The 25,109-nt window shown below is 41.1% G+C and overlaps 1 protein-coding gene across 8 annotated transcripts in view; it reads right to left on the bottom strand.

Annotated features, from left to right (window-relative positions):
• PALLD (palladin, cytoskeletal associated protein) overlaps positions 1 to 25,109 on the bottom strand; it is a 435,452-nt gene that overhangs the window by 139,907 nt on the left and 270,436 nt on the right. The gene's annotated exons all lie outside the window — the stretch shown is intronic.

The raw sequence follows: 25,109 nt of genomic DNA, 5'->3' as shown, positions 1-25,109 counted from the left end.
TAGTTTTGCCTTTTCCAGAATGTCATATGGTTAGAATTATACAGCATGCAGCTTTTCCAGATTGGCTTCACATTAAAAAAATATATAATTTCTACTTGAAAATTAATGCTGCCCCTAAACACAAAGAAAGTAGAATAATAACCAGTCATTATGTATTTTCCTTTTCTAGACATTTTTCTAAGGAAGATCCAGTTCAAAGTACTTGTAAGGAACTTTGGAAAATTCCTGGGTTGTGATTTAGTCCTTAGGTTGCTACTCAAATGCAAATTAGGAATGAGATCATTTCACCTTCTATCTATGGGAGTGAGCAATATTTCTTGTTAAAAATCACTGAGATTTTTGGAATCGCATGCTACACAGCAAAACCCAGTGGAACTTGACTACGTAACAAAGATGCCAGATTAGTTACAGTTTAACAACTTAACACCAATGACCATGTTTACAGCGAAGTTATACAGACTTTTTCCTGCTGTTACAAACCTGAAATCTCATTTACAACCATTTCAAATTAATATTTAACCAAATTTATATAAACATACATAAGTGTGTAATGTTGGCCCTTTGATGCCTGCTCTCTCGAGCCGGTGCTGACAAATAATGAAATTCTGAAAAGCTTATTGCTTCAAGAGCTAGGAGCAAGAGCTTACGGAAAGGAGGAATAAAAGAAAGTAGTTGACTATCAGCAAACATCTGAATTCTTAAGCAATGAAGAGAAAAAATGTGAAAAGTGCCTTTTTATACACAAGTGTTCTCAGCAATTAGGTTTAGACCAGCATTGTCCAAGAGAACTTTCTGTGATGACATAAATGTCCTATATATCTACTGTTCAGTATGACAGCCACTGGCCACATCTGGGTATTCAGCAATTGAAGTGTGGCTAGAGTTATAGAGAAACTGAATTTTTACTTAAATTTAAATAGCCGCATGTGGTTAGTGGCTACTGTGCTGACAGCACAGGTTTAGATAGTCTTACCAATGTAGTACCATCACCCTTCTAGAAAAAATGCTCAATTGTAAGAAAACTTCAATACTACTTCCAGATAAACTGCACTTATTATAAATCAAGATTGTAAGTAGTTTCCCTTGATCTCTTGTGCTCAGAGGAGGCACACACATAATATGACTGAAAAGAGAAAACTTGAACAATGAAAAATACTCTAATAATTTAATCTTAGGATTCCTGATTACCTGGCTGATGGGCAGGTTCTTAATAAATATTTGTGGAAAAAATAGGTAAATAAGTTCACGAATGAATTAGCAGACATCTTTCACTCCCTGACTTGGGAAAAGAAAACCTTCCTGGCAAGGTGTAAACATTTCTTTGAAATTTAGAGCCATTATCTCCCATGTTTTAAAAATGAGTTTCATGAATATACATAATAGCTGGACAGATGGATAGAAGGTAAGTTAGCTAGCTAGCTAGCTAGATGGATAGATAATAAGTTTGATATATAGACCTTGTTATAAGATTGTCAAGTGTTAACCTCCCATTGGGATGTTTCCATCTTGCTTTGGGACCCTATGAAGGTTGCAAACCACAGCTTTTCATGTTCTTATAACCCCCAAGTTGTTCTCAAATTTTGTATAACAATTTTAATTAATAACAGTGTTATAATTTTCTATCCAGTTTTTTCTTTGTTGCTGACAATATATGTGTGTGCATATAATATTCTGAAATTAAAATTCAATTGTACTTCATAGTATATTTACTGCTTTTTAAATGTTCCAATATTCATAAACATATATGTATTTTTGGAGACAGGGTCTCGCTCTGTTGCCCAAGCTAGAATGCAGTGGCTCAATCATGGCTCACTGCAGCCTCGACATCCTGCACTCAAACTATCCTCCCACCTCAGCCTCCTGACCACAGGTGTGAACCACCATGCCTGGATAATTTTTTTAAAAAGTTATTTTGTAGAGACAGGGTTTTCCTGTGTTGTCCAGGCTGGTCTCAAACTCCTGGGCTCAAGCGATCTTCTGGCCTAGGCCTCTCAAAGTGCTAGGATTACAGGTATGAGCTACCGTACCTGACAGGTAAACATATTTCTATGCCAATAAGTATACTTCCATGAAAATAGTATACTTCTTTTTTTTCTTTGAGACGGAGTCTCATTCTGTTGCCAGGCTGGAGTGCAGTGGTGCGATCTCGGCTCACTGCAACTTCTACCTCCCGGGTTCAAGCGATTCTCCTGCCTCAGCCTCCCAAATACCTGGGACTACAGGCACACACCACCACGCCCAGCTAATTTTTGTATTTTTAGTAGAGACGGGGTTTCACCATGTTGGCCAGGCTGGTCTCAATCTCTTGACCACATGATCCGCCCTCCTCGGCCTCTCAAAGTGTTGGGATTACAGGCATGAGCCACTGCGCCTGGCCGACAGTAGTATACTTCTACCATACTATCTGAATCATTTTTATTGGTCACACTGTATTCCATTGCCCAAAATATTAATGTGAATCACAAGCCTATCTCTCTCCCTCTATGCATTTTTCTGTGGCTTTCTGATGCTAATTCAGCAACTTTCTTCAAGTTGGTTTTAAAATGCTATATATATATATATCTCTACAGTTTATTAGAACTGACTCTGTCCCTTCTCCCTTTATTTTAAAGCCAGCTAGGCCTCCCTGTTATGTCACTGTCTTCCTTTGAGATGACTGGACTTTAAATTTGAGGCTGAAACTGTTAACTGGGTCTCCTCTCAACCAGTAACGGGGTAAGTACGCCAAACCCAGACAGCAGCTGTCAGATCTTCCCAAACCCAAGGTGGGGTTTGCAAATGAGGAAGGACAATTAAGCTTATATAGAACTTTCAGAAGACTGCAGAAATGCCCAGGAGTTACTGCTTCCCAGAATATGGGGAAACTCTGGATCAAAGGGTAAATGTTCAAATGTTTCACTATAGGTCCGAGTGCATTGTTTTGGTTTAACTCTGAAAGTCTTTGAGTTCATCAGCATGAAAAATGAATTTCCACTGGATTTATTCAGTAATCCAAATTTGTATTTGTAGAGAAGATAAGGGTTGGGTGATGCACAGCGTGTTCTAGCCGAGTGAACTTGGAACCAGTAGAGGAGGCAGGAACAAGGACTGTGATTCACTTTCGTATGTCGAACAAACAGCGAAGCTCCTTAAACTCCGCATTCACACACATAGCTAGCATCCTAGAGCGCACAGTGCTCCCCTTGTTAAAATGGAATCCCACTGGCTAGCTAATTGTTTCACAAGTCTGCTAACTAATTCCATACTAACAGCTTAAATTAAAAGTTAATGAAACACAGCCAGGGCCCCATTATATTTCCCTTGTAACAACCCTTTCATTACAAAAAAAAAAAAAAAAGCAAGAGGGAGAAAAAAGCTGGGGCTTCATTAAAAGGAAAATGTCTGGGACACCACCCTGGGCTGGAATGTACCCACAACCAGAAGCATTCCTCAGACCAGCCTCTTTGCCAAGTCTCACGGAAGCCACTGCTCCGACAGGAAAGAAATCCCCACAGGTATCCCGTGACCAGACTGACCAGAGCTCATAAGGCGGCATTGTCTGTGGCTCTGCAGGGTCTGCTCAAGATGGGAAAATCTGTTCTCATGGACTACTGTGCACTTAACAACTTCACACTCTTCCTGCCATGAAACTCACATTTGACTTACATTCCCAAGTAAGAGGAGGTAGAGAATCTCTGTATCCTCTTTTCCGCCTACCCCAAACTTGGGTTGACAGCAGCAGTTTGTCTCTTCCAAATCAATGAAGGTGTGAGCAATGTTCAAGGCTCAATGCCCTGCTCTTTCTCCCGCCCGCTTCCCTTGTCTCAACATGTTTGTGGTCTCTTCTGTGCTCATGGTTCCCAAGTGTCCATCTCTAGCCCCAACTCAAGCCGCCCTCTGCCTGCAGGCTGTCTCCACTTGGGCACCAGTACCTCCAATACAACATGTGCAAAAGCATTCCTCAGCTTTTCCCATAAAATAATTCTCCCACGTGGCTTCCTCACTCCTGCAGTGGCACTGTGTGCTAGAACTGGAGTTACCTTTCTCTTTTCTTTCTCTCTCTCTCTCTTTTTTTTTTTTTTAGGGTCTTGCTCTGTTTTCCAGGCTGGAGTGCAGTGGCACAATCACAGCTTACTGCAGCCTTGAATTCCTGGGCTCAAGCAATCCTCCTGCCTCATTCTCCCAAGCGGCTGGGACCACTTTTACATTTTTTGTCTTCATTGGTTAAGAATTCAGATGTCTGTTGGTAGCCAACTACCTCCTTTTATTCCTCCTTTCCCTAAGCTCTTGCTCCTAGCTCTCAGACCAGAATTTTTTAAAATATTTTGTAGAGATGGGGTCTCATTATTGTTGGCCAGGCTGGTCTCGAACTCCTGGCCTCAAGTTATCCTCCTGCCTTGGCCTCTCAAAGTGCTAGGATTATAGATGTGAACCACAGTGCCTGGCCTCAGGAGTTACCTTTTACATTCCTCACTTACTGATCACTCATTTGGGATCAGGGGACAATTATGAAAGCCTAGTTGGGAGTTTGGCTATTGTCCTGAAGGTAGTGGACACTACCGGTCCCTCACTATACAGCTACATCATCAAAGTGTTTTTGGAAAATTATTCTTGTCCTCAACCTGACTCCACCTTACCATATCTTATTAACCAATCCCCACCTCTACCTCCAGCATTTATTTGTTTGACAAATAGTTATATATTCTTTGTCAGGAACAACTCCAGGAATTTTACAAATATTAACTTTCTAAATTTTCATGACAGCCCTACAAGGAAGCTACTGTTACTCTCCGTATCTTATGGATGAAAGTGAAGAGGCACAGCCAGCATGATCATCTTGCCCTGGCTAGCCTAGTTACCTGCTTTCTTTTAACTATTCGTTTTCTCTGATTGTATAATCTTTGTTCATGCTCCTCCTGGTCTCATCACCTCTCCCCTAGATGCTCTCCTGTCTCTCCCGTCTTTAGAAATATGCGCTGGCCCTCAGGACTCATCTAGATCTACCCCTCCTCCTGAAGACCAAACTGTCCCAGTGCACATGGGTCTCTCTGTATTATGCTTATTCTACTGCTTTGCAATATTATTGCTTAGCTCTCTTATACTATGAGCTCCTGGAGATCAGAGGCTGCCAGGAGTTTTAAAATCTTCCTTTAATACTGAGTAATAAGAACATAACTGGTACTCAGCAATAAATATTTAACTAAATCAAAATAATAAATATTGCCATTATCCATTAAAAAGGAGGAAGTCACTTAAAGGTATCTTTTGCTTTCTGCAGCTACCATGAATATATGGTTTTATCTGTTCAATAGAAACAGTACTATACACACACACACACACACACACACACACACATATATATATATATATATATATAATTTGTGAGTGGAAATGCTGTTTTCTTTAGACTAGGGGTTGGCAAACTATGGTCCATGGTCCAAATCTGGCCCACTGCTTGCTTTTGTAAAAAAAGGTTTTTTTTGTTGTTTTTTATTTTGAGGCAGAGTCTCACTCTGTCGCCCAGGCTGGAGTGCAGTGGTGCGATCTCGGCTCACTGCAACCTCCACTTCCCAGGTTCAAGCGATTCTCATGCCTCAGCCTCCCAAAGCACTAGGATTACAGGCGTACATCATCATGCCAAGCTAATTTTTGTATTTTTTTTTTTTAGTAAAGACAGGATTTCACCATGTTGGCTACGCTGGTCTCAAACTCCTGACCTCAAGTGATCCACCTGCCTTGGCCTCCCAAGTGCTGGGATTACAGGCATGAGCCACCGTGACCAGCCTGTAAATAAAGTTTTATTGGCACAAAGCCATGACCATTCTTGTATGCATTGTCTATTGCTGCTTCACACAACAAGGACTATGTAAAATACCTATTATAGAGTCCATACGGCCTTCTAAGCCTAAAATATTTATTTGGCTCTTTGTTTTTAGAAAAAATTTGCTCATCTCTGATTTAGACAAAAAGTAAACAAAACATGTTAATAGGAAACATTCTGTTCATTGTTTTTATATTTAGCTTAAACTTACTTTTCTCTACTAATTTTCTAGACACTATCTGCCTATTTTAAAAATTAAGCATCTACCTATGGTTTGGGATCAAAATTAAACATATAATTCGCTCTACATCAACAGCACAGTTGCAAGCACACTCAAAAAGAGTTGGCTAACAGAGGGTGCACTGAAAAGTTTCTTTTCGTGAAGTTCTGTTGCGCCTCAGTGTTCCACAGCAGTCAGCATCTTTGAATGTGTCACACGGTTGTACTATAATATTCAGTTTCAGGCATTGGTAGCAGTCTGGTCAAGTTTGCTTGTGGTTACCCAGATTTTCCATGCCAGTGGAGGCAAGAAGAGACATGGCTAGTAACATCAGATAATCCCTAAGCAAACCAGGCATGAACCTGGTTGGGGAAGGCAGGTAGAGACATCATTTAGCTCTGATGGGTGCCAGGGTAATTTTTTTTTTCTTTTACCAAAACAATGATAGGAAGAGAGGGCCTTCTCACTATGCCCAAGCAATAAGGCAAAATCAGTCAGTGGGTACATTACTTTTTCATCACATCTTTTCAATATAATGATGCCATGACTTTTAGCTTGCACTTGAACTTGTTTGGTCCAGTCTTGTTTTGGGCTTCTGTGAGCTGTGTTCTGAATTGCCTGTCTTGTCCCTCATTTCTGTATTCCTCTCCTGGTATCCTACCTTGTAACCAGCCCTACTAAACTGGTATGATCTTAATAATCCTTAAGAGTTCTGACCTACAGCCCAGAGCCTGCATCACTGTGGTCTGCCGACAGTTTTCCTCAATGCTGACAGCCTGTTCACCTCCCTCAAATCTCCAAACAGCATTTGCTCCGAGGCTTCCTGTCATCATGTCACTGCAACATGCTATGCTGCGACAGGCTTCCCGGCCTCTGCCCCTGGCCATGCACCATGTCATAGTTATCCCCTCCACCACACCAGCCATGCTGAGCAACCGTGCTCTGTGTGCCAGTGCACAAGGTGGTTCTCCAGCTGCTGGCTCCTGGTTTGCCCTTTTCCATTGCAATTAACTAGGCTCTGCCCACTTCTGATTTGAAACTGGCCAAAATGCAGGGAAGGAAGATACTCCCAAAACCTCAGTAAATCTTCTCAAACATCATCCTGTTCAACAGTCACGAACCTGGTGTATACATAGCCAAAGTCCAGTAATTTTCCTAATTTTGATTCCATGCTGGTGTTATTAAAGGCCCTGAGGATAAACTTACTACTCAAAAGTCAAATCCAACAGCTTTGTCATCACAAAAATTGAAAGAAAGAAAGCCAACAAGTATCTGTGGCTCTTTTTTCCAGGGAAGTATTCTGTTGGCATTAAAAAAAATGTTCATTTTTAATGGTTTCAAATGTCGACTCCTTTCTATGGCTCTTTTGAAAACTACACATGGCCGGGTGCAGTGGCTCATGCCTGTAATTCCAGCACTTTGGGAGGCTGAAGTGGGCAGATCACCTAAGGTCAAGAGTTCAAGACCAGCCTGGCCAACATAGCGAAACCCCGTCTCTACTAAAATTACAAAAATTAGCCAGGTGTGGTGGCAGGCGCCTGCAGTTCCAGCTACTCGGGAGGCTGAGGCAGGAGAATCGCTTGAACCTGGGAGGCAGAGGCTGCAGTGAGCCGAGATTGTGCCACTGCACTCCAGCCTAGGTGACAGAGTGAGACTCTGTCTCCAAAAACAAACAACAACAACAAAAAAACCAAAACTACACATGCAGGCACATGTACATTAAATATATAATATTTGACATTACACTGCAACAGTGTCTGCCATGGCCACCCCTTTCATAACAACTGGCTACAGAAAAGGAAAAGGATGAGGCAGGATAAGAGAGAATACTGGATAATCTTGTGTGAAGAGAAAATGTTAGAGCAATTACACAGGACACCTATAGTATGAGCAATGCAAATCTTAATAAGAAACAGCAAAATATCTAGCCTCTCATTTTTCATAAAGCTAGATGAGACTAAGAAAGCTGGATGAAAATCTTCAGAGAGCAATGCTGCATCAGTCAGGGACTACATCTTATTGCCAAGGGGCAGCTGTGTGTGCCATGGGAAAAAAGGTTGGTAGGAAATAGATCTGCTCTGTGCATGCCCTGCCTAAGGGAAAAGGGGAAAATAGGATTTTGGCACAGAGAGTGCTAACAAAACCATATTAAGAATGTAACGTAGTGAGACCAGGTGCGGTGGCCCACGCCTATAATCCCAGCACTTTGGGAGGCCAAGGTGGGCGAATCACTTGAGGTCAGGAGTTCGAGACCAGCCTGGCTAACATGGTGAAACCCCGTCTCTACCAAAAATACCAAAATTAGCCGGGCATGGTGGCGCACACCTGTAATCCCAGCTACTCGGGAGGCTGAGGCAGGAGAATCGCTTGAACCCCGGTGGCGGAGGTTGCAGTGAGCTGAGATCACGCCACTGCAGTGCAACAGACCGAGACCTTCTCTCAAAAAGAAAAAAAAAAAAAAAAGAACGTATAGTAGATTAGAAATGAAGAAAAAGAGGCACAGCAAAAGTAAGCCCAAAGTAAAGAACAGTAGAAGAAATCTGAAGGGAAAGTGACAAAGATATTAAATGAGGAACGAATCTACTCAGAGTCAAATGATTAAATTTAGAATGTTACAGGGAATTATTTGGAGTCAAGTAATTAATTAAAAATGTTATAGCAACTTTTATATAATTGTAGTCTCCCCTAAGTGGGTAGAAAATACAAAAATATGACAGAGTATAAAGAGTTTTACCGTGTGGTGCATTAAAAGCCAAATAAGTCACAGAATCTAAAAATGTATGTTCACGACTATCTTAGAATTTATAAATTAGATGCAAGGGTGTGCACGTGTGTGTGTGTGTATATATATATGATATTTTATATATATATGATTTTTATATATATATATGATGTGCACATGAAGTTTATATGTCTAAGCTTTAAAACTACACAATATTTCATTATCAAAATAAAACATAGGAATGTTTTCTCCCCAGCATCCTTACGTTGGAGAGTTTCAAATGAACAGTTCCTGAAGAACAAAGGAGTAATTTCATGTTTCTAATATATTACAGAATGTAGAAAGAGTAAGAAACAAAATTGCAAAAGGAATCTTTAATTTCCATATAGTAAGAGAAGAAGCACTGATGCTTTTTAAAGTAAAAATGTAATTAGTAATGTTGAGTAAGTACATTAACAAACATATGCCTCCTTATGGATCAACCAACATAGAATCAATAACCAGTGGGTAACTTAGGAAGTGAAGATATATTCTGATGTCTAGTTAACTGTCTTAGGTCAATGAAATCATCATATAATCCCCATTTTTCATGCAGAATCATATCACAATTTCAAAAGCATCATAACATTAATGACTGAAAAATTCAATGTCAATGTAGTCTTAGCAAGTGTTTACAGCAGGACCTCTTTGGCGGAGGAGGACGGTGGCTCATGCCTATAATCCCGCAGCATTGGAAGGCTACAGCAAGAGGACTGCTTGAGGCCAGGAGTTTGAGACCAGCCTGGGTGACATAGTGAGACTCTGCCTGTACAAAAATTAAATAAACAAATAAAAAGAGCAAGACTGCTTGGGTTCAAATGCTGGCTCCTCCCTTTACTAGTTGTGTGACCTTGGACAAGGTGCTCAGTCTCTCTGGATTCAGTTTTTTTTGTAAAATATAGATAGTAATGACAGTTTCCTTACGTGAGTAGGGAATAAATGAGCTTAAATTTTTAAGGTATTTAGCACGGTGCTTGGTACATAATCAGTACCATGTAAAGGTTTGTTATGTAAATATTTATTAAGTATCTACTATGTGCTAGACACCCTAAATCTGATCATGACCAAAGCCAGCTTTGCCCTAAAGGGATTCAGCAAGGAAATCACAGTTACGTGCCATAGTACGACACACAAGCAAAGATGCAAGCTTAAGCCTCTACTTTATTAAAATTTATATTCTAAGTCCCATACATGAGTCAAATACATTGAATGTAGTGATTATACAAGGTGTTTCATCTATCTGTCTTAAACCACAAGTATTATTAACAATTTGGATCAATTCCTTAGAGATTCAGATGTTCTTCTGGAGATGACTGGGTGATGCATATCTGCTCAAAAGTGTCCATCCTCCCACTGTCTCCCAGTAAGCTAGAAACAAAAAGATCCTACTAAAAACATTCTGCTTTTTCTTCTTAAAAAGTTGAGGCTGGAATATTTGAAGACTTCTCTAGAAAAAAAAATTCAGGAAAGAAAAGAGGAAGGAAAAGCTGTCCTGCCTTTGGTTCTCCTACCCCGTTTTTCCTTTTCCTTGTCATCCTTCACTGTGCTCTCCCACAAACACAAAGTTCACAAAGTTCATCCAAGACGAAGAAAAGTGGATCCAAAACATAATCTGAGGTTGAGGTGAGTCTGGTGCCCCCTCTGGGTTCTTCAGGACTGATTATAAAAGAGCCTGAGATTACTTACACTGTTGGCAGAGGCAGCTGGCTCCCTGAATTACAGTGCAGGACTGGTGATGAGACCCAAGAAGTGAGTGCTCATTAGGCAGCATTGAATGAAGGGGGTGGGGAGAGTCCCACGCATGTAAAGTGCCATTGTCTGTACCAACCTAAGGCCTGAATATGGGTTGAGGCATTGTTCTCCAAGGAAGTAAGTTACTGCTAAACTGGGCTGGGAGGAGGAAGTATTTTCTGGATATATCAAGAAGAGGGAAAAACAAAACAAAACAAACCAGTATGCTCCCAGATGAACAGCCTCTCTAGTCTAGCCTTGGTGTTCTTATCTGTTAGTTGGGTATTGTGGCCTTGGGTTGCCACAGTCCCTGCTGCTACTGATATTCTGAGTCTATGTGTAAAACCCACGGGAACATGCTGGGCTTGTTTCCTTCTTATCTCCTTGTTTTTGCTTTCCATTTTCTCTTATCATGCAGGTGTCTGATAATCACTTCCTAAACCCCGTCTCCCCCATCACATTTATCTTGGGGCAGTGATTCTATTTCAGTCTAAGGTGGCAGGAAGTCCTGTGTCAAGACTGGACAATGGAGCAATGATGGGATAAAGCAGTATTAACAGCATTCTTCCAAGCCATACTGCAGCGGTGCTTACTGCTTCTCCTCTGTATCCCTCTTTCCCAGTTTTCACTGAGACTCACTGAGTAGGCTTAGTCTCATGTTAGCTCTACTCAGGAAGGTTGAAAAGTCCTGTGGCCTGTCTCTCCTAGTTTTCCTAATAAACTTCAGTCAGGACCTCACCATGTAAGATTGTGGGGAGTGTGTGTGTGTGTGTATATGTGTGTGCCTCTGTGTGTGTGTATTCCCATCCTTGATTTTCAATGACCCTCAGCCAAAGTCATACAAAATTTAAAATGGAAGAAAAGGTTGTTATTTGGTCATTAAGTAAACTGTAGCTACCGTAGCTAGAGTTTAGTGCAGAGACTAAATATAACAAGCCAGATTGGGATCCCAAATTATCAAGTGTACTGGGAATATTTAAAACATAAAAAAACTAAATATGATTTCAGTAAATCAAATACAACAATAAAGGTAATTACATCATGATGAAATGGGGCTTATCTCAAGACTGTAGAGGTGGTTTAACATTTGAAAATCAACAGATATAATTTTGGAAAACTGTATGATCATCTCAATAGAGGCAGAAAAGCATTTAACAAAATCCAACATCCTGATAAAAAATTCTAAGTGAACTAGGAATAGAAGGAAACTGCCTTAATCTAAGAAAGGGCATCTCTGAAGAACCACAGCTAACATCATACTTAATAGTAAAAGGGTGCATGCTTTCTCCCTAATATAAGGAACAAGGCAAGGATCTGCTCTCACCACTTGATTCAACATTTTACTGAAGGCTTTGGCCATTGCAATATGGCAAGAAAAATAAATAGCAGGCATCTAGTTTGGAAAGGAGGAAGAAAGCTGTCTTTATTTGCAAACAACACTATTATGTAGAAATCCAATGGAATCTATAAAAATGCTACTAGAATAAGTTTGGTAAGGTTGCAGATTATAGAATCAATAATATAGAAGTCAACTGTATTTCTACATACTAGGAATAAATAATCAGAAATGAAATTTAAGAACTCACAAGAGCATAAGAACATAAAATAGGAATAAATCTAACAAAAGATGTACAAGACCTGTTACACTGAAAACTCATAGCTGGGAGAAATTCAAGAAGACCTAAGTAAACGGAGAGATATACTTTGTTCATGAGACATGAGATGCAATGTTTTTGAGATGTCAACGTTCCTCAAATTGATCTATAAATTCAAAACAACCTTGATTCAAATCCCAGCAAGCTTTTTGGTAAAAATTGACAAGCTGATTCAAAAATCTATAGAGAAATGCAAAGGACCAAGAGTAGCCAAAACAACTTTCTATTTAGATTGAACAAAGGTGAGAGGCTAACATCATCTGATTTTAAGATGTACTGTAAAGCTACAGTACTCAAAACAGTACAGTGCTGGCATAAAGACAAACAGACTAATTGAACAGAATAGAGTCCAGAAACAGACTCACACATACATGGACAACCAATTTTGACAAAGTTACAAAGGCAATCTAGTGGAGGAAAAGACAGTCTTTTCAACAAATGGTGCTGGAACAATCAAATACATATGCAAACAAATAAAAAAGAGCTTCAATTCATACCTCATATCATATAAAAAATTAACTTAAAATAGATCATAGGTCTAAACATATAACATAAACTATAATATGTGTGCCTGGAAGAAAACATAGCAGAAAATCTTTGTGAGCTTGGATTAGGCAAGAATTTCTTTAATAAGACATCAAAGCATGATACATAGAAGTTGATAAATTTGACTTCATCAAAATTAAAAACTGCTCCATCACTATGAAGGAAATTTTTAAAAAATCCACAGAGTAGGAGAAAATATTTGCAAAGCACATGTCTGATAAAGAACTTGTATCTAGAATATATAAATACTATAATAAGAAACTTGATAATAAGAAAACAAGCAATCCAATTAAACAATGGGCAACAGATTTAAGCAAACACTTCACCAAGGTAGAGATACAGATGGCAAATAAACACATGAAAAGATGCTCAAATCATCAGTCATTAGGGAAGTGCAAATTAAAACCACGATGAAATTCTACTACACACCTGTTAAAGTGGCTAAAATTAAGAAAAACTAATGATACCATGTGCAGACTAGGATGTGGAGAAACTGGAACTCTCATACAATCATGGTGGAAAGGTAAAACGATATAACCATTTTGGAAAAAAGCCCAATAGTAAAAAATTGAAAATGATGTAAATATCAACAACTGAATGAATGAATAAATTGTAATATATATGCTCTATAAGCATAGATATCATATTTATGTACAAAAAATACTCTTTAGCAATAAAAAGGAATGAGGTATTATACATATAACAAGACATGGATGAATTTTAAAGTAATTCTGCTGAGTGGAAGAAATCAAACAAAAAGAGTATATACGGAAAGATTCCATTTATATAAAACCTTAGAAAATGAAGACAAATATATAGTGACAGAAAACAGATCAGCGGTTACCAGGAGGGAGCAGGTGGCAGGAGGAAGGGATTATAATGGGGTAGGAAGAAATTTTTGAGGATGATGGATGTATTTGCTATCTTTTTTTTTGAGATGGAGTCTTGCTCTGTTTCCCAGGCTGGAGTGCAGTGGCATGATCTCGGCTCACTGCAACCTCCACCTCCCAGGTTCACGCAATTCTCATGCCTTAGTGCCTCAAGTAGCTGGGACTACAGGTGTGCACCGCCACACTCGGCTAATTTTTGTATTTTTGGTACAGACAGGGTTTCACCATGTTGGCCAGGCTGGTCTCAAACTCCTGACCTCCAGTGATCCGCCCGCCTTGGCCTCCCAAAGTGCTGGGATTACACGCATGAGCCACCGCACCCAGCCAGTATTTGCTATCTTAATTGTGATAATGCTTCCAAGGGCATGTACATATGTCAAAACTTATTACATTGCATACATTAAATATGTGCTCTTTCTTATATATAGCAATTATACCTCAAAAATGTTAAAAATTATCTGCAATGAAAAAAATCCACAAGGATGTTTAAGTACTATAAGTTAATACAATGCTGACTTTGAAGGTGGCAGGGGCTGTGACTGGCTTGGGTCACATGGCTTCTGAGGCAAGTACAAGGAGAAAGTTCTATTTCTTTCATTCATTATATATACAAATTATATAATGAATTGTTTTACGCAGTTTTCTGAATCTGTTTTATTTTACACAGGATATATATATTTTTTTAACCGCAAAAAAAAAAAAAAAAAAAAAAGAGAGAAAACAGTGGCTTGAGAGGAGGGGACACATAAAATGTGACTCAGCTTATGATAGGCACATTTCCAACTCTTATTCCCAGGGCTATACAATACGGAGGAAAAGGAAACTGAAATAATACATGGTTAAATTGAAAATGAAGTTAAATAGACTTGTTAAATGGCTGGAGCATTTAATGAACATTTCCTCAGTGTTGGAGGGGAAGCTAACTAAATGCTATCTGAAGTTGGGTGTGTACCCGTGACCTTTCGGATTTGAGGGAGAGAACAGGCGGTGAGGTGGGTGGGGAGGCCGGGTGGGGCTCAGCAGATGCCATTGTCGCCAAGGAACACACATTAATAAGAAAAGGCAAGTGACGAAAAATCAGCAGGTCTTGGCATATCCTAGATGAAATTCACCGTGGGGCAGTACACGATGATGGCTGAGTGCAGAGGCTCTGGAGCTGGGGTTATATTTTTATTCTACCACTTAGACCAGTAACTTGCCTGTTGTCTGCCTCACTTTTCTCATCTGTGAAGTGGTGGCAGTGATGAAAATGCTGAGAGAGCTGTGAGATCACACCTGAACAGCACTTAGAAATCAGGCCTGACACTCAGTGGGTTATTTTTATCCCTGAATTTCTAAACTTATAAACTTTAAATCTTCATGATTAAATAAAGGAGCATGGTTTTAAAAAGACCTGCTTGTAGTCCAGACTATTTCTAGGGCTTGCCACGAAGAAAACCTGGTGGAAGCTCCTGCTGGAAATCTGTTCAGAGTGTGTTTTCATTTTGGACTTCTTCAGACACCAGGATTTTGATAGATAAGGGCAGGCTCGGGGGTTCAGATCACACACGGCTTTACAGTTATTCACTTTAAGACAACAATTTAATTTCACTGTTATTGTTATATTCTAAACAATATAATTTCAAACAGGTACCTGGAGTCCAAAAAATGCTAATTTTACTTGTTACTATCATGTTCTAAAATCCTCTCCTACTCTAAACTCTTGAGAGAATGTCATAGGCGGAAAGAGACAAGCCAGCATGGAGCCATCAGAGATGCCTCATTTTGAAACAATGACTGTTAAGGAATAATGTAAACCCATTAAACGTCCACCCAGTGACCCACTCCATGCCCAAGAGAGCAAGCATGAGTGGCCGTCTTTCTGAAGAGGCTCACCATCCTTCCCTCTTTCCCTCTTTCTCTTTTCATTCCTCGCTCACTCCTTCCTTCCCTTTCTTTTTTCTTCCTTTCTTTTTTTGGCATGGGACTTACTGATCTTTGCAGTAATACTTTTATTCATTCATTCAGTATATTTATTGAGCACCCACTAGTGCTGAGCCCTGGAAATACAGAGATGAATGGGATGCGTGTTTTTTTGCTTTCAAGAAGCTGGCCTCCACTACAGTGTCAGGCACATTTATGCAAAGAGGGCACATACACGTAATACAGAATACAACTGGAACTATGTACCTCTATCATTCACAGAATATAGAAACCCTCTATTTATAAGCTTTCAACTTAAAAGCTTCTATCGACAAGACCAAAGCTCAGCTCCAAAACTCACTGGCATGGCACTGGTTGCTGTGGTCATTTAAGTTTTGGGCATCATCACTCTGGGGCTGTTTGTGCTCTTTTTGAGGAGGTTTAGTACTTATCAGTTCCATTTTGCAAAGTGAGAGACTTGCAAATACATGTAAGGGGAGGTGTACAATGAAGATGAAAATAAGAGCAGAGATAACATGAACATTGAAAGGGTGAGAAAACAAGTGCCGTTTGTATGGAATAACTTTGGCACTGACTTGGCTTTGGTGCATTGTGTTAGGAGCCTAGATCCTGAAGGCCAACAGCCTGTGTTCAAGTCCTAGCTGTCACTTGCTCACTCTAGTCGTTTTAAGAAAGTTATTGCACCTCTGGTCTCTGTTTCCTTACCTGTAAAATGGGAATAAAAATAGTCCTATTTCGCAAGGCTGTTGTGAGTGTTGAATGCTAGGCACATACTAAGTATTATTAACCCTACTCAGTAGAAAAGGTTCTGTGTGTTAACCAACCATAAATGGACAGAGTATACCTGTGCTGATGTTTTTGCTATCAGAAAAATGGTTAATTATTAATAGAAAACAAGTTTCTATTTACAAAAATATATACTACCCCTCTTATCTCCTAAATACTCTTTCTGGGGTTCTCTCTTGATTAGCAAGTTGAGTGACAACAACATGCCGCTGCTGCCCTCCCTAGCATCCAGGGAAGGGGGACTTATACCTGGATTGTGGACAAATGAAACTTTCAAACATCCAGGGTCCCCAAAGCTACAACCAAGGGGTGCTGGCAGAGGGAAGGAGAGTGGCCTTGAGGGAATCAGGTGGTAAAGAGCTGGGTGTGTTTGGGGGGTGATGGCTGAGACCAAGTGTAGACAAGCCCTCTACGGTGTGGGCACCCAGAGTTAGAAACAATTCCACTTCCAGCAGGGGGACCACGCCACACTGATGCCCTGCTTAAGTGAAGGTCAATGCCCAGACTGGCGATCTCTGGGGAATGAGGTGACATTTTTGTGGGTGTGAATGTATGGGTGCCTGCCTTCTATGCCTCCGGGAAGGGACATTATTGATCAACAATTGGATAAGCAGGACCACACCAGAGCAAGGCTTGTTGCAGCCCGTTCCTGAATGTCTCTTCCAGGCTCTCAACAACTGTGCACTTTTGAAGTTGAGGCAAAGACATTATACATGTGTTCATGTTCTAATTCTGTCTTTAAAGTATAATATTTAATATGTCATGCTTTGAATATTAGGCTTGCATAACTCTGCAGTAGGGGGTATTCATACACTTTTGTTTTTATTATATTTTACATACTTAAATCTAAGGATTCATACAAATTCATGCCAAAGGGATATGATAATCATGTATTTCAAAAGCAATAAAATGTGTATTTTGAGATAAGAACATTGAGACCTTTGGAGGAATATGTATTTGCATTATGGGTTTCAGAAACTAAGGTTTTTTTTTGTTTTTTTTTTTGTTTTTTGAGATGGAGTCTTGCTCTGTTGCCCAGGTTGGAATGCAGTGGTGCAATCTTGGCCACTGCAACCTCTGCCTCCTGGCTTCAAGTGATTCACCTGCCTCAGCCTCCCAAGTAGTTGGGACTACAAGTGCCCGCTCCCATACCCAGCTAAGTTTTTGTATTTTTAGTAGAAACGGGGTTTTGCCATGTTGGCCAGGCTGGTCTTGAACTCCTGGCCTTAAGTGATCCACCCGCCTCAGACTCCCAAAGTGCTGGGATTACAGGGGTGAGCCATGGCGCCCAGCCCAGAAACTAAGTTTTGATTCTTAGGAATGTGTTAATTGGCTTGTGAAGCTCTGGCTCTCTCTGAAGTGTATAGGAAACAGGCATCAGTTGAATGTTGATGTTCACAGAAAGTCATGGAAAACCCCTTGGTTCAGGGCTCACTTTGGAGAGGGTAGAACAATTCCATCTTCAATGGAAAAAGACAGAAGTACAGAAAAGATTTGAGTGCTCTATGAAAACCAAAGACACTTCCTTTTCCCAGGAAGGTTAGAAGCCAAGCTTAGGTTCTCTCATTTTATTGGGTTTGTCCTGAAGATCGCCAGCACTTGTGTATCAGGCCCATCTCCATAAGGACCTGTTAAATGAGCAGGCAGCACTGGAGAGCTACCCACGGGTGCAGTTCAGTGGTTATTGACTGTGTGAACCTCCAATAGCCCAGCTATTCTCAGGGCGGAGGGGTACACACAAAAGCACAGGGCAGGACCTTGCCTGAAGGGGGACAGGCTTTTCTATTCTCGCCAGCAATCCAACATTTAAAGTGCTAGCAAATTCTTTTAACTAAGCTTAAGTACTCCAAGTCTGAATACTACCAGAAAGGGCATAACCTTAGACAACCGTTTCCAGAGTAGATGTTGCTAGTGATAGAAAGAAATCATTATAATTGGTTTGCCTTTCCTGACCTATTAATGTTGCCCTCTCCGCCAACTCAGCCTTGACCTTCCAAGACCCCTCTCTTCCCTTCCCCCAGCCTCTGTCTCCTACAGAGATAGCACTGTTTCCCTTCAAGTAAAAAGAGTAGATTTGGATGTCTGCCTGTGCTTGGTATGGATGTTGCTGAAGGCTCTGCACATAGAAGGAAATTTGTGCATGGCCTCATTTGGGAGAGATGAAATATTTTAATAGCAGTGTTTATATTCTCAATCTGTAGATAACTAAAAACCAGCAAGATTTTACATCGGGCTTTGAAATGAAAAATATCACCCACTCAATGGAAATACAAATTTCATCCCTCCTGCCCTCTGGCCCTTTCAACATTATGAGTGTTCCTCTAGATTTTCCTGCTCTCCTTGAGATTTCTGAGTCACCACAGAGGGAGACCCAATGTGATGTCTGGCCAAGTTTTGCAGGTTTAGCATTCTCAAGAAAAGCAGACTTAAAAGGTTTCCTTTCAGAGTTCCCTAAGCTCCTCAGACAGTCTGGAGCAGAAACTGTCCTGGGACCCATGACAGAGCAGAGAAGAATTGTAGCAGGCAGGGGGAGTTCAAAAGGGTAACGCCAGCCCACGGTTGAGTTCTAGGCAACAGCTTTGAGACCAGCCCAGCCCCATCTCTCACAGACCAAGGCAGAGACACAGAGTTCCCAGACTCTGCTCTCCATCTCAACCTTTCAAGCTTTGCACCTTCAGAGATTCAAGCCTGAAATTCCCAATCCTTTCTCCTCTTTCTAAAGACAAGACCTTATACAGATGAGGCAAAGTTTTCCACGTCACTGTGAGGACAGTTCTAACGGATAGCTCCAGGGCAGGCATGTGCACAGATATACTCTTCCAGGATTGTGTGCGTGGAAATCTGATTTATAGAAGCCAGGAGAACAGCTTATTTTTAATATTTGACTGGGATACAATGAATGTTCTTCACTGGAAAACTCATCTATACACACTCAAATAAAACACATACCAGCTGGGTGGTGGCTCATGCCTGTAATCCCAGTACTTTGGGAGGCCGACGCGGGCGGATCACAAGGTCAGATGGAGACCATCCCAGCCAAATGGTGAAATCCCATCTCTACTAAAATACAAAAAATTAGCTGGGCATGGTGGTGTGTGCCTGTAGCCCCAGCTACTCAGGAGGCTGTGGCATGGGAATTGCTCGAACCCAGGAGGTGGAGGTTGCAGTGAGCCGAGATGGCATCACTGCCAGCCAAATGGTGAAATCCCGTCTCTACTAAAATACAAAAAATTAGCTGGGCATGGTGGTATGTGCCTGTAGCCCCAGCTACTCAGGAGGCTGTGGCATGGGAATTGCTTGAACCCAAGAGGCGGAGGTTGCAGTGAGCCGAGATGGCATCACTGCCAGCCAAATGGTGAAATCCCATCTCTACTAAAATACAAAAAATTAGCTGGGCATGGTGGTATGTGCCTGTAGCCCCAGCTACTCAGGAGGCTGTGGCATGGGAATTGCTTGAACCCAAGAGGCGGAGGTTGCAGTGAGCCAAGATGGCATCACTGCCAGCCAAATGGTGAAATCCCGTCTCTACTAAAATACAAAAAATTAGCTGGGCATGGTGGTGTGTGCCTGTAGCCCCAGCTACTCAGGAGGCTGTGGCATGGGAAGTGCTTGAACCCAGGAGGCGGAGGTTGCAGTGAGCCGAGATGGCATCACTGCACTCCAGCCTGGTGACAGAGCAAGACTCCATCTCAAAAAAACAAAAGAAAAAACATACCATTCAAATTAGCTGCCATGGCCAGATTTATTTATTTTTTATGTTAGTCTATGCTCTCCAAAAATAAATTGGGTCTATGTGACACATGCTGAATAAAAACAATTTTAATAAATAGATCATAAGCATATAGTCATGCATGTAGTATATAAATGTAAGAAACTTTTCTGAAACGAATTGCCCTGAACCTACTAAATAGAACATATGTTTGTTTCTTCCCTCTATCCTTCATCTTGACCTTTAGTCCACCGTCTGATCATCCATGTCTTAAAACAAAGTGTTCCAGGTTCAGGGTAATTAATGTGAACATTCAAAGAAGAGCACTCACAGGTAGAGCAGATGTTTTAGCTTTTCCTTTTTTGACACGGCTTTTATATGCTACAGTTTGGACAATAGACTAAAGTTTGCCCAATGATATTGTGGCTCCCAGGGTAGGACTTGATTGTGGTCAGGTGCATCCAATTAATTACAATCTCATGTGTTATAAAAGAGTAGTATCAAAGATCAACAGAAATATAGATAAGAGAACCGGGGATTCCAATGGAATGCGGATGGGAGAGGAAGTCGGGTAAACTTCATGGAAGAGGTAACATTTGAACTACATCTTGAAGGATGAACAGGAGGTTTTCCAAAAGGTCAAATGAGGGAGATGAGGGAAGATTCTAGGAGCTTACAGGGAGTATGGAAGTCTGAACCATGGTGGGTATGGGTAACAGCTGGGCAATGGTGGAGACAAGGCTGGAAAGATGGGCTGGTGTAGGGGTGAAAGCCAGGCTTGGACTGAGGTCTTCCACTGAGGGTAAGAGGAATGATATAAGATCAGAGGCTGGGCACGGTGGCTCATGCCTGTAATCCCAGCACTTTGGGAGGCCGAGGCAGGTGGATTACCTGAGGTTGGGAGTTTGAGACCAGCCTAACCAACATAGAGAAACCCCGTCTCTACTAAAAATACAAAATTAGCCAGGTGTGGTGGTACATCCCTGTAATCCCAGCTACTTGGGAGGCTGAGGCAGGAGAATCGCTTGAACCCGGGAGGCGGAGGTTGTGGTGAGCTGAGATCACGCCACTGCAGGCCAGCCTGGGCAACAAGAGCAAAACTCTGTCTCGGAAAAAAAAAAAAAAGAAAAAAAAATCAGAGACAGGGAGTAAATAAACCTCAGTATGTAAGGAAAACCATGAATGCTGACATTTTTATTAAAAATAATTTACTGGTATTAGCCTAAGTTAACAATGTTATCTCTGGATACTGCAATTTGGGCAGCTATTGTTCAGCTTTGTACATTACTATGCATATATATTAATTGTATAGTGAAAAGGGGGAAATCATTCAATGTGTTTGTCCAGAACAGGGGAGAACTGGCTGGAGAGCAGGTCATGTGTAAGGGCCTGGTGGCTGTACCCAACCACAAGCACAGTCTGTTGCACGAGATGACGATGGAGGCTGAAATAACTAACGCAAAGGCAAACTTAAGTGAAAAGCAGCACAGGGTCTAGATGAAAGGCAGAGGTAGTTGTGGAGGGTTGGGTTGTTACAGTCCCAGTACTTCCTGGGCTCTTATTTGGCCGGTTGTGAAATGTTGCGTCCAATTCTAGGGACCATAATTTAAAGAGTTGAGTCTGTCTGGAAGAGGACTGTCAGGAGGAGGATTTCTGAAAGCCAAGTCATAAAAGGAAGATTTACAGTATCTTGAGATGTTTATACTAAAGAAGAGATAACTTGCAGGGTCATTGCAGCCATCTTCAAATACTTGATGAGCTGCCACACCAATGAGATAAGACCCATCCTCTACATTTCTCAAAATTAGAACTAACACCAATAGCTGGCAGTTACAGGAGGCCAGTTTTGACTAGACGTAGAAAAACAACTTTAAATGACCATGTTATTGCTAGAATGACTGAGATCATATCCAACCGCTTCATAGTTGATAAGTGACTCATTCTAAGGCGCAGTGACTTCTCCCGAAGGTCGTTCAGCTGGTCAGTGGAAGAACAAGCACTGAACCAATTCCCATGCCTCCCAATCCTATACTCTTTCCCCCGCATTATGCTGTCTTGCAGCCACTACAGATGCCCATCATGGCTTGGCCTTCTCAGGAAACAGGCTCTCCGTCTCTGCATGTGTCCATTCACAGGCTGGATGACCGCCTGCCTTGGGTGCTCCCAGGGAATGTCTGTGATGGGCAGAATGTTGGAATGGACAGTCCCTAAGACTGCTTTCAAGTCCATGACACTACCATTTGAGTTTTGGGAATTGACCCGAAAATGTGGGTTCTTTCAGGTAGAGCTCTAGTATTCACTAAAGAGAAGTCTAGGAACTTATTATTTTTTAAGTGAAAGCAAGTTTATTAAGAAAGTAAAGGAGTAAAAGAATGGCTATTCCATAGGCAGAGCTGCCCAGAAGTCTAGGAACTTAGGAGCAATGTAGCAAACTAGGCATACAAAAAAGGTGGAAAAAACTTCTCAGTACCCTTTTCCAGTTTCTTAAGAACCCATTGTGGTTACTATTGGTATTATTGCGTTGATATTATCACTCCCACACCTCACATTTGGCAGGATTCAGGGGTGTGTTGGGTGGGGAAGAAAATCTTCCTGCTTTGGTCCTTACTCTGCCAACCAGAAACTGTGAAATCCCTACAGAAAGGGACTAAGTCCATATGGGTGTGCCCAGAGCCGTGGCAGAAAGCCACCTGGACACGGTCACAGAATAGATTATAATAACATTCAAAGCATTTTCATTCATTTTGGCCTATGCCAAGAAAGACACACCCTCTTCTCTTCCTCCCAACCCCTACCCACCACACTTAACAAAATCCACACCCCCATGAGTAATTCAGCCATTTATTTGGCCCACAATCAGAGGTAAAGGGCTGAATTGCTGACCTCACTAGTACATATCCAGATCCTGAATCTACACTTAAAAGAATGTATGGCACAGGATTTCCCTCATTACCACTGAGCAGCAGATGACAAACTCGTTAATTAAAAGCTACTTTCTGGCTCCCGGTATGTCTGTTCTTTGGGAAAGAGATTACAATCTGTGGCAAACAGTAAGTTAGCTTATAAAACTGGAACCCAGTTCTGCAGTGTGAGCTGGCTCTGAACTTCTTGTCCATGAACGTGTAGCTAAATTAAGACCACCTTTTGAAGTGGGTGACAGTGGGATGTAATATCACCTTGGCTCTGAGGTCATCCCATGCTCCCAAGTACCCATTCTGACTTGCATTACCTTGAGTCCTCTTTGGATGGAATTTCCAGTACATTCCTACCCTTGTGTTCCCTTTCCCTATAAAACGCAGCAGTTCCTAATCTCTCATGTCCTCTGGGCCACGCTCTGTGTCTCTCAAGATGGCTACTCATTATTTAGCAATTTTCTCCTCTTCTTCTTCTACTCTGTTTTTCCTTCTCCCTCCTTCAGCATCATCGCTTCCATTTACTAAACCTTCTCTATTTTCAAATATTGTGCTGTATGTTTTGCATACGTGATCTCATTTGTTCATCATTCTTTTTATCTTCATTTTTCAGATGATGGCAATAACTTGCCCAGGTTAAAGCTAAGGACTAGAGATTAGATTCAGACTAACTTTTTCTGATTCCGAAGCCTGATAACCATCACACTGTAAAAGAAGACCTAGAGGGGAGGCTACCTACTACAAAGAAATCATGTTCTTTCCTGTTTATATTGGAAATGGTATATTGGGCAGTGTATAAACCCTCGATTTAAATGAGAAAAAGTTATCCGATGCAAAAGTGAGGCTTTAAGTGAAGCTCACTCAGCATGCTCTGACCAGGAGGAGGCAGTGGAAAGAGCTGACAAAGGTGTTGTTTATTGACACCTGGAGCCAAGAGAGGTGCGGGAACCAAAGGAGCAGGTTAGAGAGAAAGGAAAACTTGCTTAGAGATGGTACAGTCATCTCCAAGCAAGTCTTTGAGATGAATCTCAAAGAGATGAATCTTTGAATCTGAGAAGAATCTGAGAAGCTGTAAGTCTTTTTGCCTAACGCATGGAGACCTGTTAGAAAGGGTTTGGAATAAACATACTGAGAGGGATTTTTTCTGAGCCAGAAAAAAAAATCTCTAAAAGATGGGCACAGTGGCACACATCTGTAGTCGGAGCTACTCTGGAGGTTGAGGTGAGAGAATCTCTTGAGCCCAGGAATTTGAGGCCGTAGTGTGCTATGACTGCACCTGTGAATAGCTATTGTGCCTGGACAACATAGCAAGATCCTGTTTCTAAAAAAATTTTTTTAAATGTTCCTAAGGGCCAACATAGGGTGAGTTTTCCAGCCTAGAGGTGATTTATTGATAAAATATATTTTATATCAAAATATCATACGTAATATAGAAATATATTACTTATAGGAAAATGATAGAAATTGGTCCTGTATTAAATTATGTTCTCTTAGGTCAAGTAACAAGAGTCCATTATTCACTCCTCTATTCATTCATATGTTTATTCATTTTATTCGTCTCTGAATATTTACTGAGCACTCATCATTGACAAAGTCCCATATCTATAAGAAGACATATAGTAAGTATACTCTCTAAAAGAATTTTTTTCTTTAAAGTGGTTTCTTTTTCTTCCCATATTCATATCCGTGGCACTCTGCTATCCACAAGGACGCTGGTTAATATTACAGCAGTAAATATTTATAGGTGAATAAAATGAATAAACATATGAATAAATAAACAGAGGCATGAATAACGGACCCTTGTTATTTGACCTAGAAGAACATGATTTAATACAGGACCATGCAGGAGAGGGCTTCTAAGGCTCTGAGGCTCGCTTGGGGAGGAAACAGGCAAAGGTCTGCGGGAGGCCTGGTCACTCCTGACCTGATGGAATGGGAGTTGCATTCATTTCTTTTTGGTTCTGGATTTCTGAACCTGATGCTGATCTAAAACAAAAACCATGGCCAGGGTACAATGGTTTCATGCACTGGTGTTCATGCTGTCTCTATCCCAGAGCAGCCCTGAGGTTCTTAACTCACTCAGAGTAGAAGTCAGCTTGTCCCACCTCCTGCTGCTATGGTACCAGGGCAGCATCTCCAGGGAAACACCTTCTGCTCATCTCCTAGTGTCTTTTCT

This window comes from Gorilla gorilla, chromosome 3 (assembly GCF_029281585.2).
Source record: "Gorilla gorilla gorilla isolate KB3781 chromosome 3, NHGRI_mGorGor1-v2.1_pri, whole genome shotgun sequence".
Lineage (NCBI taxonomy): Eukaryota > Metazoa > Chordata > Mammalia > Primates > Hominidae > Gorilla > Gorilla gorilla.
This window is presented reverse-complemented; position numbering and strand designations above follow the sequence as displayed.